The 12,176-nt window shown below is 40.3% G+C and overlaps 1 protein-coding gene across 1 annotated transcript in view; it reads left to right on the forward strand.

The window, feature by feature from the left end:
• The window catches only part of rnf220a (ring finger protein 220a), a 47,163-nt gene that overhangs the window by 13,002 nt on the left and 21,985 nt on the right, over positions 1 to 12,176 (forward strand). The window lies entirely within an intron of this gene.

Raw genomic sequence — 12,176 nt, forward strand, 5'->3', positions numbered from 1 at the left:
GAACAGAGTGATAAATAAAAGGAAAAACAGAGTGTAAACTGTGACAGGACAAGGATAGCCCAAGTTGTTATCAATGCTCCGTTCGGAAGCCTGCATCACTGATGGTATGGGGTTGCATGAGCGCTTGTGGCATGGGCAGCTTGCATGTCTGGAAAGGCACCATTAATGCAGAGAACTATGTTCAGGTTCTAGAACAACATATGCTCCCATCTAGACGTCATCTCTTTCAGGGAAGACCCTCCATTTTTCAACACGATAATGCCAGACCACATTCTGCAGCAATCACAACATCATGGCTACGTAGGAGAAGGATCCGGGTACTGAAATGGCCAGCCTGAAGTCCAGATCTTTCACCTATAGAGAACATTTGGCGCATCATAAAGAGGAAGGTGCGACAAAGAAGGCCCAAGACGATTGAACAGTTAGAGGCCTGTATTAGACATGAATGGGAAAGCATTCCTATTTCTAAACTTGAGAAACTGGTTTCCTCTGTCCCCAGACGTCTGTTGAGTGTTGTAAGGAAAAGGAGGGATGCCACACAGTGGTAAAAATGGACTTGTCCCAACTTTTTTGGGATTTGGTGACGCCATGAAATTTGAAAACAACAGATTTTTCCCTTAAAATGATACATTCTCTCAGTTTAAACTTTTGATCTGTGATTTGTGTTCTATTCTGAATAAAATATTGGATGTTGGCACCTCCACATCATTGCATTCAGTTTTCATTCACAATTTGTTTAGTGTCCCAACTTTTTTGGAATCCGGTTTGTACATAAAAATCAGTTAATAATGTTATTTATTAAAGGAGCCAGCAGATTGCTTTGAGTATTCACTTCGTCACAGTCTCCCATCCTAAGCAAACACAGAGGCAACAGTGGAAAGGAAAAACTCCCTCATGAGGAAGAAACCTCCAGCAGAACCAGGCTCAGGACAATTGGCCGGGCCTGCTTTGACCAGCAAAAGAAAGGGAGAAGCTGAAAGAAAAACATCAACAACAACATCTAAGATCTGAATAAGTCTGATAGACATGAAGTTAACAGTCTGAGGCTTCAGATTTATTCAAAACTGAATACTGTTTAGTTTCAAGCAGCACAATAAAAACAAGAGCCATTTCCAGACTTACAAGAAACCAAAAAATATGACTTGACTGGTGTAGTATTATTTTTTTTTCAGTTATTTTTCATTTATTTTAACAATTTGTTCAATTGTTGCATTTTTTACAAACTAATTTTGTGTAATCATTATGAAGATAATCAGATAATTTGCTCATTTTTCAAATCTTTACCAGAAAATATTGACAATATTTACGTTATTAGAGACTAATATTAAACAAGATTTAAAGCAGTAATTTTTGACTTACAAGTTAACTAACTGCTGCGTTTCTACTGTGTAAGAAAAGTTGAATTGATCTATTGAGTTATGTGCTTTACTATAGTACCTAAAATAGGTAACTTTACTTTTGGGAAATTATATTATGAACCACACATCTACAGTTCTATAACACCTTTGAATTTATCAGGTCCAACTCTTGTCTCTAGGGGTGCATTCACACCAGCTCTGTTCAGTCTGCTTTAATTAAACTCTAGTCTGTTTGCCTAGAAAGTCCGGTTCATTTGAGGAGGTGTGAATGTGCAATCGAATTCTGATGCGGACCAAAAAAACGAACTTTGGTCCACCTAAAAACCTAGGTCTTGGTTCATTTGAAGTGAACTCTGGCACGGTTCGAATGCAGTGTGAATGCAAGCGGACCGGAGACCGCTCCAAAAGCAGGAAGTGGTCTACAGCGCAGGACGTTCTATGTAAATACAACGAAAACAAATGTGCATTTCTCTTACCTCATATGAAGCCATCAGCCGCCTTGTGTGAAAAACAACATTCTCCATTGTCTTCTGCCTCATCTTCCGCTCACGTTGAGTCCATTGTTGAAAAATGACAAAACAGAAATCCTAAAACCACAAAAATTTGATGCCACTCTGTTTTTGTTTTTATTTCTAGAAGAAGAAGTGTCTTCTTCAGAGGTTTTTGTGTCATTTCCTTCAGTAGTTCTTGGTGCAGCGCCACCACAGGCGAGAGGGGGAACAGGTTGGCTTGATTGACTCAGTGCAGTGTGAATGCAAACCACACCAGCTGAAATGTAAACAAATGTTAAGAATATTGGTTCCCAATAGAATTGAGTCTACCAGACAATCAGGAGTGAAAATACCCTAAACAAAAGATGAACATATGTCTGTTTACTGAATCAATAAGGTGCCTTGAGCTTCATGTTTTAAAGTTTGTTATGCTCCACAATCGCCTGTTGTTTAAAACTGGGATAGAAATAAAGCCATTAGGTTGGGCACAGATGGAGTTACAGGCTTGTCATCTCGGAAGGCTTTTTCAAACTCTGCTGGCTCTTCTACCTCTTTCATGTGTCCCTCTTCCTGTTCGATCCATTGTTTAACACACATGCTGAGCCTCACCTGCCTCCCTTTTCCCTCCGCTGGTGGAGTAGAGACAAGACAGATCAATGCTAAAGTCTCAACTAAACCACAACAAAGTGAGGCTTCTAGGGTGGGAGGTAGATTCACCCCCTCTTCATCCATCTCCTAGATGCTCTTCCCCATTTGTCCGTCTCTCTCACATTGTTAAAGTGAGCAGACACAGCCTGGACCCTTCTGTTGGGCTATAATAGGGAACCTTGTGATGTGACACAGATAACTGAGGTGGCCTGTGGAGAGGAACTTGAAATTCACGTGGGCGCACACATACACACATACACCCACATCACACACTTGACAGATGGCTCAGAAGGTGGATTTTGTCTTGAAAGCTCCTCAGTGGTTCTAATGCGCAGCTGAATCCAGCAGACTCTCTAGAGCTTGCAGCCGGCTAAACGGATATAGAGATGTTGCAGGGGGTCTCCTCAGCTGGCAAGATGAAGAGAGGGCCTATTCCTCTGTGAAGTGCCACCATCCTTCACTCCCTTTGAGAGCATAGGGAAGAAAGGCAGGGGGACGAGAGGGGAGAGGGAGGGGAAAAATCGAACAAGATAATTTTATGATTCAACTTGGTCTTAGTGAAGACATCCCTGTGTCTCACACTGGCTTGGTCTTGTTAAAAGAAGCCATATTGCTCAGATGGAGAGCTTTCTTTATCTGTCCAGTGAACTGTCCGTCCGAGACTCTTTGTGAGCTGTAAAGCAACCGGATTTTACTTTAAAAGTTGATTGGGTATTATTGGAGACTAAGAAGATGACAAAGAGGAAGGATATGAAGGACGTTTCTCTCTTATGATGAACCTTAGTATTATTTCATGCCACTGTCAATGTGGAACAAGAGTCCAGACGTAATACTGTATTAGAAAACACGTTCCTGAAAATATTTTCAATAAATATTTTGCTCTTCTTTGCGCTGTTCCCTTCTTCAAAGGTCGTCATAGCGAACAAACTTTCTTGAAGATTTGGCAGTTGTTTTATACCATATGCCCTTCTTGACACAACCATCGACTATCGAGCTGCCACAGCCCACATGTTGAGTGGAGGGCAGAAACCCTCTTGAATACACATTTTTTAGACAGAGTAATAGAAAATAGTAGTCGGTTTTTAATACAAACGTGGACTGAAAAGTACATAGAATTTAGTTTTTACTTAAATCAGTATTCAGAATGTCCATCCATCCACCCATCTATTATCTTTTCCCGCTTCTTCTTTTTGGGTCACGAGGGTCACTGGTGCTCATTTCTAGCAATCACTGCGAGAGGCAGGGGACACCCTGGACAGGTCTTCAGTCCATCACAGGGACACATAGAGACAAACGAGACAAGTTCAAGTCAACTTTATTGTCGATTCCACCACATGTGGTACATGAGGTGGAACAAAATTATGTACACAGGGTCCCAGTTACATTCAAAAATAGTAAATTATAAAGTATAAAAAGAAACAGTACATAAGGATCAAGATATAAACTAAAAAATATGCTGAACACTAATAATGCAAAACAATATGGCATAACAACAGCAGCCTGAATATGAGTCTGTGGTGAACAGATAGAACACAGCAGCATGAGTTAATCAGCAGTTTGAGATCAGCAGCATGGATAATCAGCAGTACAGATAAGTCACATATCACTGATCAAAGTGTCATTACAGTGATTTTTTTCCTTGCAGTGATTATCCTGGTTAGAGACAAACAACCATTCACTTTCTCACTCACACCTAGGGACAATTTAAAGTTACCAGTCAGTCTAACATGCATGTTATTGGTCTGTGAGAGGAAACCAGAGTACCCAGAGAAAACCCATGCATGCACAGAGAGAACATGCATACTCCATCCAGAAAGGCCCCCGGACCGGGATTTGAACTGGGGCAACCTGCTCCCTGAGAGGCAGCAGATCTATCAGTTGCACCACTGTGCTGCTAAATCCTAAAAATGTTATTGATGTTGGTTAATGTAATTTCTGGACTATTGAGCGCACCTGAATATAAGTTGTGCCCACTATGTTTAAAAAGAAAATAACAATTTTACATAAATAGGCCGCACTTGCCTATAAGCCGCGGGTGTTCATGTTGTAACAAGATATTTACACAGAAGTTTTTTTTCTTTTAATTAAAGATGTACAGGTAACACGCACAAATACATTAATTTATTTTATTTTTATTTTTTTGAACAGTGTCTGTAACATGGCTGTAATTATTAAAAAAAATACAGTAGTCCATCAGGAAGTCATTGATCGCTACCCCCCAAGAGAGATGTGTTTTGGGCAGCTTTGTGAGCGCCCGTGTGTGACGAAGCTAAATGTTTTGATGGCATAAAGCTCGTTAGCCCATCAAAAAAAAAAAAAATTCTATAAATTAGTCGCAGCATTGTATAAGCCGCGGTGTTCAAAGCATGTGAAAAAAGTAGCGCCTTATAGTCCAGAAATTACGGTAATTGTATTTGTCCATGAATTTGATTGATTAGACATAAACTACCAGACTATATGCAATGTGCAATTCTGATTATTTAAAATTCTGAAATCAGGGCAGATGAAAACCAATTTATGAAGCTGATTTGTTTGTTTAATTTTAGTTCATACAAATAACTGTTTAATATTCAGCCACATTATAGTTTGCTAGAATTTTAAAAATAAAAGTAAACAAGACAGTAATTTTCTGTGATTTAGTGACTTAGTCCTAGTGCTTGATGCGTTGATACTCATTCTTATAATTATTTATTCTGCTATAATCTGTTAAAGATATAGTGTGATTGTAGTTCCACATTCTTTATCACTTGGCGTTGGTGTGGCAGAGCGTTATGTTAGTAATGCCTGCAATTGTCGACGGAGTGGGGAGAGATTTGGTAGATGAGTGCTTGGTTCTGTTGACAGAGCGGAGCGCCCTGCTAGGAGAATGGTAGAAGAACCACTGGATTTTCTGAAAAAGTAGGGTTTTGAGGTTTTTATGTGGTTATTTTAAAGAAAAAGTTAGTTTGATGGATCCCTGAACGTCTTAGTCTATCAGAACTGAGGGTTTATAACTAAACATTTATACATGTTAATTGAACAATAGAGTAACAATAAAGTTTGGGACTGGAACATACTATACAATAAAATTTTTTCATTTAGCCTTTATTTATCCAGGTTAGTCTCATTGAGCCACGAGAACTCATTTTCAAGAGAGACCTGTTTAGGGAGCACATGGTGGGGGTTAAGGGCCTTGCTCATGGGCCCAGAGTGGGGCGAATGAGGGTGGGGGCAAGTGTGGGTGTTCCACCTACCCCACCCACAATTTTGATGTTGTCGGGGCCGGGGCGTGAACCGGCGATCTTCGGATCACAAGCCCACCTCTCTAACCTCTGCGCCACCACTCCCCCAAAATAACGTTCTAAAAATTAAAAAGGAAAAATTCCAAGTAAGCTCACACAGGTTGATGTCATATTTAAATTGGCTAAATGTAAGCAAAGTGTGACTCTAATCTGGCCATTTAGATGAGCACAGATTGAAAGGGGAAGAGTAAGGCTGCCAGACAGATTCTGGGATTTGATTTCAGGCCGTCCAGAGAGCCCAAGGAGAAGAGGGGGATTATTTCAGGTTGAGATGGCCCAGAAAGATTGAGCCAGCCAAAATCTCTGCTTTGTACATGAACTTCAAAGATGACCGTCTCATGTCTTTGTGTCTGCTTCCCTTTCCTCACTGCTTCCCCCTCTCTCTGTGACCTGTAAATGGCAGAGAGATAGTGTGATCACCTTTGACATGCCTCCTTACTGCTTCTTAAGGGGTCCAGATAATTGCTATGGTAACAAGATGTTGCAGAGGTCATTCGATCGGTTGAGCCGAGCTGCCAGTCGACTTGATGAGTCCTTTGATCTTGCCTGCCTGTTCAGATCTGTGCTTGTGGGCTTGTTGTGGTGACATATATGTAAATTGGTAGCCTCTTACATTGCTGTCACGAACCATGTAACTCTGAGGATGAAACCTGTAGTTAGTGTGTTAGAGAGTCAGGAATATTAAGAAGATAGTTGAGATAATGAGACGGACCAGGACGGCCATGTAGGAGTAAGTGTGCATGTGTATCAATTTGTTTCTCACGTAAAAAGAAGGTGTTCATCGAACAAGACTCGATACAAGAGCGAGAGAAAACAGTGCTACGGAGAAGGAAAAAATTAAATTATACCATGAGAGAGAAATCAAAAGCAACCGTAATAAATAAAACAATAAAGAAAAAGCTACTGGTCAATAGGAGGAAACAAAAAAACAAAGTTAAGTTAATAAATGAGTGTCAAAAAGAGGTTAAAAAAAGGTGAGGAAAGGATGAATAAAAAGAAAGGTAAAGAAAAAGATGGAGGGAGGGGGTGTTGTCGCTACATAATGTGAGTGAAAGGCAGTTAGAGTGGGGCTGACCTTTCCCTGGCCAGATTAGATTGGCCTGCCAAGACTGCTTAGAGGAACAGATAGAAGCACGGGGATCACACAATTTCAGAACCAACAGGCCACACGAACACTCCCAGTGAACACATCAAGGACATCTACAGTGTGTGTATACACGCACAGAGCCGTTCAGGTGGCATCCACCTTACATGCAAAAGTATATGTACAAATAAAGAACAGCATCATAGCCAGATGGTTAAACTTAGATACTGTGTAGTACATATATGTGTACTGTCCTAGGGGCTCATAAAATAGGTACAGCCCAAGATTAGTGGAAGGGATTTAAAAAAAAAACTGGTCTGTTGAATTTACAAGAAGTGAGTTTAAATAGTTATGTACTCACTTTATCTCTTTTTCTATTCACTGTTGTTGTAAATCTCATCCTAGTCCACTTAAATTTAGTTTAAAAACTGAAGTTCTGACATTAAACTACAACTCTTGTACCATCATCTCATCCATTTTTACTGTTCAATATACTTTTTTCATCAATTCAACATTTATTTATACAGGTTATTCTCATTGAGCCTTGAGGACTCATTTACATTTACCTGCACCTGTACGCTTGATGCAAACAAATAGTTTATTGATGCAAGAGCTTTAGAGAAGCGGATAAGCATGTCAGTACAGTACTTTCATACAATACACCAGTATAATTGTGTGTTATAATCACATCTCTTTAAATTCATTTGTGGCTTTCTGTTTCAATGCAATAATCATTTTTGAATAATCAGGTCATTAGAGAGTATGCACAGTTTTAAATGAAGGGAACTCATCATCTCCTTGACTATGAGGCCATCTTTGCCTGTTTAAGAGGTTACCATGTGTTCTTCTGTAGCTGACAGCATGCAGCCTAATCATCAGGGACCACATGCATTGAGTGTTCAGACGGCTGTGCCTCTTAATGAGTTTACCTTTAACTGTGGTGATCACCACACCCAACTCAGATGTGTAAATCTCTAGCAGGATGCTTGGTCAAAACAGATGAAATAATATATCATGACAAGCACTTACAAAATACTACAGTTTTGTGTCCATATTAAATTGGAGGATTTGTTTAGTGTGAGCTGGTCCTGGCCTCTTAATGATTTTCCCATTCAAAAAATATACACCAGTCTTTTAACATTAAAGCTATATACCCTTTTATCATAAGTCACACTGCAGTACTTTTTTAATTGAAAGAAAATAAACTAATGCAATTACCTACCCATGCACAGTGTTGCTTATTACAGCTAACCCAAGATATAAAGAAAACCAATTGTTTAGAGTAAACAGAAGAGAAAATTATGTAGCCTGCCTTAAGCAAATAATCTTGTAATGGTCTTATTCAACTATTTTTCAACTGTGTGAAAATGTACAGAACATTTGATTATACATTGAAATAGATAAAGGAATACAATAATTTTAAGCCTGACATCTAATCAAGAAATTATTACCAAAGTCAAAATGCTTGATTTAAAGAATATCAGGGATTTTAATATGGAATTGATTGCTCTACACATGTAGGCCGTGGTAGCTCGGTAGTCTGTGGCGCTATATAAATAAACTGAATTGAATTGAATTGGTTGCATCAGGAATGGCCTCCAATGTAAAAACAACTGCTTTATCTTTATGCATGCTTGCTCTCTGTGGCGACCCTTAAGGAAGGGAGCAGCTAGAAGAAAAAGAAAAAGTTTGCATGTAAATTATATAAAAATATGAAGCACTCTGTTTACCAGCCATGCCCTTAATAAGTTGTGCAGTACTGTGCCGATAGTTTTGTCATTTGTAGTTTAACAACCATACACCTAAAACATCCCATTTTAAAAGCCATGAGAAGTACAGTTTACACTGTAAAAAAAAATACAACAGCAACAAGAGTTTTAAACATGTTGACCTGAGTGTGTTGAAGTCTTGAGGAACTCCATTACATTAGTTGTAGCCACCAACTTATACACAAAGGATGTTGGGTAAAAGCTTTAAGCTTAAGCGATCCACTGAAATTGTCAAATATGTGCTCAATTTGTTGACCAAAAAAAAAAAAAGAGAGACTGACACTTTTCCTGCAAGGTTTCTTATCTGAGTTTTCTGTTAAGCAGCAAAGCAGTTAACACTCTGCTAAGTGGTTTGTGGTACATTACAAACCCTGCAGTGCATCATCTTTCAAAGTACTTACGGTTCAATCTTTGTATTAATTTGAGGAAAATTGGAACTCTTGCCATTATGAAATTGCAAATGTCCATCTGTATAAAAATCTGAGTTTAGGTGCACATAAGTTTCCCCATCCAAAAATAATAACAGTTGTTGCTTTGCTTTTGATTGTTTCCCTGTACAACAAAAACAAAAGAAAAATTAAAACAAAATTGCTTGAGCACTAAAACCTTAGAATTTACGGCATATTTAATCAGTATGGGTTTTAGGACCTGTTTACACGAAAACGATTTCTGGTGAAAATGGAAGAGTTTTGTTGTGTTTGTATTGTTCATTTACACGAAAATAGCGAATGTTTTTTCTGACAACGACACAGTTTGAGAACGTGTTCCAGAGTGCAATGGTTCAAAAACATCCCAATGTCCTTTGTCATATAAACAGAAAAAAAATAGATCTTTTCTGTCAGGGAATCCCTGGCTCATGCACAGTATGACGCAAAACATAACAGCTTCCTACAATCCACCGAAGAAGAAACTATCGACAATAGGCTGTCACATTGTAAAGTTTGCAGATGATACAGCGGTGGTGGGATGCATCACAAACAGTGATGAGTCCAGCTACAGGCAAGAGGTGGAACACCTGGAGAGCTGGTGCAAAGAGAATAACCTTCACATCAATGTGAAGAAGACAAAGGAGATGATTGTGGACTTCAGAAGGAACAAAAACACCTATGCCCCCCTGAACATAAGAGGATCTGCAGTGGAAGTGGTCTCCAGCTACAAGTACTTGGGTGTTCACATGAATGACAACCTCAGCTGGAGCAACAACACCACCAGCCTGATCAAGAAAGCTCATCAGAGACTCTACTTCCTCAGGAGGCTGAGACGAGCTGGTCTGGGAAGCTCAGTCCTCACCTCCTTCTACAGGTGTGCAGTGGAGAGCATCCTGTGCTCCAACATCAACATGTGGCATGGAGGCCGCACAGCTGCAGAAAGAAAAGCTTTGCAGAGAGTGGTGAAGGCTGCACAGAAGTCTGTCAGAGTCAGTCTCCCCACCATCACAGACATCTACACCTCCAGATGCAGGAAGAGGGCCACCTGCATCATGAAGGACCCCACTCACCCAGCACACACACTTTTTGCCCCACTCCCCTCAGGAAGGAGGTTGAGGAGCATTAAGTGTAGAACCACTAGACTGAGGAACAGCTTCTACCCTGAGGCTGTTAGACTCATGAATCTCTAACCAGAATAATCACTGTGAAAAACCACATCTTGTTGCTGCTGATCTGTTTCATGTTGATGTGTTCATGTGTGCTCACCTGCTTACACGGACTCATGTTCATGTTTGTGCTGATGCTCGACATAATGTTTTTTATGTTATGAGTGCTTAGTGTATATTTAGTTGATGTTTTTCTTAGTTCATATCTTAGATGTTATTACTGTTTTTCTTTTACATTTTATTGTTGGATGTAACTGGGACCCCGTGTACATAATTTCGCTCCACCACATGTACCACATGGGGTGCGAATGACAATAAAGAAACTCTGACAATAGACTGTCATGATTCCCAGTCAATGTTCTCTTGGAATTTAGTGGTTTTATAATTCAAAGTCACCCTAAGTAACAGTTGAACCTCATCTTCTGTCCATAGAAATATGTTATTCTCTGCCATCTTGACAGTTGTAGCGGCTTTCAGGTAGAACTTTGTTTTTAATGCATGAACACTTAAGAGTTTAAATTTTCAAAGAACATAGCCCTGACTAGTGGCGTGGCAAAGAAATTACACCTTTTCCACATCTACCATTGCTGTGTAAACATATTGTAGTTAGAACGGTTTCATCTAAATGTGTGATTAGGAATGAGGAAAAAAATTCAATTTTCTGGTTCGTTGTGTAAACAGGGCCTTAGTCATTCGACACCTAACCCATCCATCCATCCATCCATTATCTTTACCCGCTTATTCCATTTTGGGTCATGGGGGTCGCCGGTGCCCATGCCAGCAATCACTGTGCGAGGGGCGGGGTACACCCTGGACGGGTCGCAAGTCCATCACAGGGACACATAGAGACAAATGAGACAAACAACCATTCACTCTCTCACTCACACCTAGGGACAATTTAGAGTTACCAATCAGCCTAACATGCATGTTTTTGGTCTGTGGGAGGAAACCGGAGTACCCGGAGAAAACCCACGCATGCACGGAGAGAACATGCAAACTCCACCCAGAAAGGCCCCTGGACAGGGATTTGAACCAAGGACCTGCTCGCTGAGAGGCAGCAGCTCTACCAGTTGTGCCACCGTGCTGCCCCACACCTAACCCAAGTTCCAGAATTAATGTGTAGAAAAAATGCAAAACAGGTGTTTATAATAAACATTACATAAACTGTAAGCTCAGACAACTGATTTGCACCTTGACAAAGACACCAGAGTAAAGTAAGATGCAGTTTCCTTATAGCAACTGTTATAAGAAGTGTAGTATCAAGATTCCTACCCAGGGACCGGCAGGTTAAACAGGAGGGGTGTCACCGCTGTCTGCTCTCACACTCATACGCAGCACACTAGTTCACCTGAGCGCTTGTAGAAATTGGAATAGGTGTAAATAAGACGGCTGTCAGACCTGTCAGTGGTTGGCACACCCTGACGGCTTCAGTCACAACACACACACACACACACTCTGATTAAATCGTAAAGTTATTAGTGATATACACTGTTGAACACAAACACACACATGCACACAGACCTACCTTTGTGCAGTAGACTTAGTTTAAATGACAGGCAGACAGGCTCACACTCGCACATGCACACTTTCAAAGGGTTGGAGAGACAGGGCCTAAGTGACAGAGGGACAGACAGGCTCAAACAAACATGGAAAAGACACCTGTAAGTGATGGACACACACACAGCCAGCTCAGTGGGTAAGTGGAGCTGAAGGGAGCAGTCAGGCAGCGGTAAGGGTTTGTCTGAGCGTTCATCACTTGGTTTATAGAAGTGCCATTCACACACACGTTCCTCCTGCTTCTCAAAGATTGATGGGCAAAGTGGCAGTCTTCATCTCTTCACCCTAGCTTTAAATATTGTCTTTTAAATAAAACATCCTTTTCCTCATCCATCATCTTGTATACAATTTTTTTTATTTGGTTTGGAGGGGAACGTACAGTAGTTAAACAACT

The sequence above is a fragment of the Nematolebias whitei genome, chromosome 9 (assembly GCF_014905685.2).
Source record: "Nematolebias whitei isolate Nwh7 chromosome 9, NemWhi1, whole genome shotgun sequence".
NCBI lineage: Eukaryota > Metazoa > Chordata > Actinopteri > Cyprinodontiformes > Rivulidae > Nematolebias > Nematolebias whitei.